The sequence below is a fragment of the Muntiacus reevesi genome, chromosome 2, assembly GCF_963930625.1.
Source record: "Muntiacus reevesi chromosome 2, mMunRee1.1, whole genome shotgun sequence".
Taxonomy (NCBI): domain Eukaryota; kingdom Metazoa; phylum Chordata; class Mammalia; order Artiodactyla; family Cervidae; genus Muntiacus; species Muntiacus reevesi.
Genome location: NC_089250.1, coordinates 56,831,378 through 56,835,898, shown reverse-complemented (window position 1 = coordinate 56,835,898; position 4,521 = coordinate 56,831,378).

Here is a 4,521-nt window from a genome sequence, read left to right as displayed (position 1 = left end):
ACATTAGAAGGAGCTTGTCTTGCTTGTATTAAAAACTGGACTCATAAATCCTGCACACACACCTGAGTCTTGACCTGCACATCTTTTAGTTATTTTCTCCTTCTCGGTTTTGGCTGAACCAGGAGCCAAGAGGGCAAGCACCCTCAGGACTGGACAGAGAACCTGCTTCTTTCAGGAAGAGAATCCATCATTTCTAAACCACCAGTTCCTTATTTTGCAGCAACTCTGAAGTCTGCGAGTTCCCGGGAGACTGCCTTTCCCTTGCTGGTTCCGGCTGCACGTTGCCTTTATTCTGAGTTAACTACTAGACCTAATTAAACAGCACCATCTCCTCCGAGTGGCTGGTTCTCTTCCCGTCTGAATACAAATTAAACTCCCATGCTGTTAACATTCAGGTCAGTTGATCAGAATCAACCTCTTTCAAAACTCTAAGGCCAAAGTGATTCCAATGTCAGTCACTGGGAGGGGCCGGAGTGCAATGCTTTCCAGCCAACTCCACTCGGGAACAGGCTGAGGAGGAGGGCTTATTCACAACTGAGGGGGCTGGGGCTGGGCTTGCCTGGGAGTGGGGTGGGGATCCACGGCCACTGGAACCCACGGTGTGGTCTAATTTATTGGCTACTGCACTCACTCCCTGCTACGTGGAGATTTGAAAACCTCTTTATTTTGTTTCTCTATTAATAGTTCATTGAGCAAATATTGATCCTGCTATGTGCTGGGCCCAGGAGATGATTGGGTGCACAGGACACACACGTGTGGGGGGCAACAAAAAGGAATCAGCACTGAGATGTGGGGTCTGTGGTTCCAACAGCACAGTGTGCTGAGAAACAGTAAGGCTGTGAAAACTACTGGGGCTCCGATATAGGCTAAAGTGCGGAGGAGCAGAGACTCACTCCATATCCCAGCCTCCTTCCAGAGATGGTGGGTCCCAGAATCCTTCCAGGCCTGACCAGAGGCAAGCTTCTGATTCAGGACGTCTGCAGTGGGTCCTGAGAATTTGTGTTTTCTGACAAGTTCCCAGGTGATGCTGACGCTGCTGGCTCAAACACTGGGACCCAGAGGCCTGAACGGCACAGGGGTCTCCAGGGATCAGTGGCCAGGAGATATGGGCGCCGGGGTGGGACACAAGTGCCCGGATGTCTGGACTTGCATTCTGCATGTGCAGCAGAGGCTCAGCGTGGTGAGCTGAGGTGAAGGCTCTTGGGTAGCAGCTCTGCAGTTCACATTTGAATTTGTGCAGCTGTAGTTGTGGGCTTTTCTAGTTTGTGCCTCTGGCTGCCTCTCTACTCCCCCAGGTTCTGTCCCAGTGGGACACCCTTGGAGCTCAGGGTGGGTCTTAGGAGGGTCTCAACTTCATGTGTTCATGATCCACCTGGCCAGTTGGTGACAAAGAACTGTTCAAATCTGCTTTAGAGCTTTGCTGCCTTCTCTGATGGAGGGACAGACTCAGGCATCGAGTTTGAAGGGCCAAGAGGGGCAGACAGAACAGGACAAGTTTCTCGGCCTTCCACCATGGGCCAGTGGCCATGACACTGGGTCAGGTGGGTGAATGATGCTATTCTAAAAGTCCCATCTCCTCTGGCTTCAGTGTGGTCCATTCACTTGTCCGTTGGTGACCAGTTTCTCAGACCAGGGAGGCAAGGTGAACTCCAGTCTTTTGCTCTCAAGGAAGTTGCCTGCATGTTGGGTGATTGAATTCCAGTGTATCTATGATGGACATGACAATGAGCTGTCCAAAGAGTTTTCCCTCCAGGAAAAGAAAAAAAGGGAACACTCAAAGCTGCTGGGCCCTGCCAAAGAGAAACAGAGGCTGACCCTACTTAAAAGTCATAAAGACAGATTTTCTTCAGTACTGTTGCAATAGAGGAAGGGAGTATAAAATTGAGTGATCTCAATTCCAAATACATCCCAGGGTGCTGTGTGCACCTGAGCAATGAACTGGTCTTGTCATCTCCATTTTACTGAGGAAGGACCTGGGACCAGCAAGGGGGGAAAATGTGGTAGGTGGGTAGGGTCCTTGGGTAAGACAGTTCTGGGTTTACCTCTTTGCCCTAGGAACCAGTAACTCTGAGACCTTGAGCAAGCTTTGTAAATTATCTTCATGCCATTTTTCCTTCCCCAGGACAGTGGGGCCAGTGTGGATCAGTGGTGGCACCAGGGATGTGTATCAAATGGACAAAGGTCAAAATCTGGCTTCACTGTTCAGTTGTTGTGTGACCTTAGGCAAGTTTCTTAAATTCTCTGTCCCTAGCTTGCTTACCTATACATTAAGAACAATCATGTTGTTCAGATCAGAAGCATTATCATATTTTAAAATACCAGACTAGTTCTGGCACATATTAAGTACCATATTCATGTTGTCTCCTACTGGTTTTTGAAATATCAGGATTCTAATACAATTTATTTATTTGTGGTAAGGATTAAATGAGACAGATAACCAGACATCTCTCTATGTCTCTCCCTTTGACTCCATCTATGATGGTTGAGTGTTGAGGGGAAGCCGCTCTTCACTTTGACCTAGAAAAGTTGTTTTCCTATTTTTAAAGTAAGCTGCCATTGTGATTAGTTTCTGGAACACAGCTGTCACGATTTTGGACTTGATTTTGCTTTCTGTCTGGAGGAGATCACTCCCTATTTATTTTGCAGGCCTGTGGCCATATCGTCTGGCTCTCCCTCTCCACCCTGTATTCTGTGAAATGGTTCTGGCTTTGTCCCTGGGTGTGGGAGCCCCCAGCTGTTTGCTGGGTCTTGTTCAAATCCTGTGAATAAATAAATAGAACTGAAATAGAGAGCTGACGAGGTCAGGAAATAAACCTATGAGAATGTGTGTGTGTGTGAGCATATGCTAGTGTGTGTGTTGAGGGGAGGGTTTGATGACCTGATTTGGGTGAGGGGGCTTGGGAAATAGATGAGAAACAAAAGCAAATGTAGCTATTTTTGTAATTTTATTTTGGAATGGAAATGTCTGAAAAGTTGGTTTATTTGTGAGCACGCTGCATCACGTGGCATGTGGAATCATAGCTCCCTGACCAGGGACTGAACCTGTGCCACCTGTATTGGAAGCATGGAGTCTTAACAGTTGGACCTCCAAGGAAGCCCCTGAGAAGCTTTTCAATATGAAAATAAGGTACGCTCATCTTTAAAGCAAACAAAACAAAACAGACATTTAAAAAGCCATAAAGAAGAAAATGAAAACTACCAGGAATCTTATTAATTGGAAACAACCACTGACAAAATTTTAGCCTCTGTTTCCAACTAGCTTAAACAAGAAAGGGAATTTACTCCTATAAAGTGGCTTATCTAGCTAGATTAAGCTTCAGGAGTGGTTGCATCAAGGGCCTTAAACAATGTGACTATGACTCAGCCTCTCTCACTATCTCTGCTTTTCTCTTTGTTGGTCTCAGTCATAGTCTAGCTTTCTCCTCCTGGTGACAAGAAGGCTGCCTGAAACTTTAGGATTTCCTCTGATTCACATAATGGTTTAAGCGAAAAGTTCAGTTCAGTTCAGTTCAGTCACTCAGTCGTGTCCGACTCTTTGTGACCTCACGAATCCCAGCAGGCCAGGCCCCCCTGCCCATTATCAACTCCCAGAGTTTACTCAAACCCATGTCCATCCAGTCGGTGATGCCATCTAGCCATCTCATCCTCTGTCGTCCCCTTCTCCTCCTGCCCCCAATCCCTCCCAGCATCAGGGTCTTTTCCAATGAGTCAACTCTTCGCATCAGGTGGCCAAAGTATTGGAGTTTCAGCTTCAGCATCAGTCCTTCCAATGAACACCCAGGACTGATCTCCTTTAGGATGGACTGGTTGGATCTCCTTGCAGTCCAAGGGACTCTCAAGAGTCTTCTCCAATACTACAGTTAAAAAGCATTGATTCTTCGGCGCTCAGCTTTCTTCACAGTCTAACTCTCACATCCATACATGACCACTGGAAAAACCATAGCCTTGACTAGACGGACCTTTATTGGCAAAGTAATGTCTCTGCTTTTTGAACACCTCTATTCTAGGGATTCTGGCAGAAGTCCCAGAGAAGCCTCTCATTGGCCTCTTTTGAGTGATGGGCACATCCCTGAGCCAGTAACTGTGGCTGGAGGGAGCCAGTGTTCTGATTGGCCAGATCTGCGTCAGGCACCACTCTTAGACTCCCAAGTGGTATTAGCTCTGCTTCCCAGAGGAAAAATGGGGTGCCGTTCCCAGAGGAGAAGGGACAGTGCTGGACAGACAAAAAGACACATACCCACTGCCCTTTCAGTCTGTGGATGAACTGGGCGACAATGGTTGAGTGGAGGGTGCCCACACGCCCAGCCAGCAGGAAGTAGCGGGGCAGACACACCCCCGGATGCTCGGGTGGAGACCACCGACTCATCCTGAACTCCCGGCTTAAAACGTGGTTTATATTTAGCACGAGGAAAGCCGTCAAGCTCTTAAATATGTATGGGATTGGGAGAGCCGGGAGGGAGAGAAAGTGCAGATTCTGCATGTGCCAGCGAGGAATTAATTAGAAATAAGCCGTGTACGAGA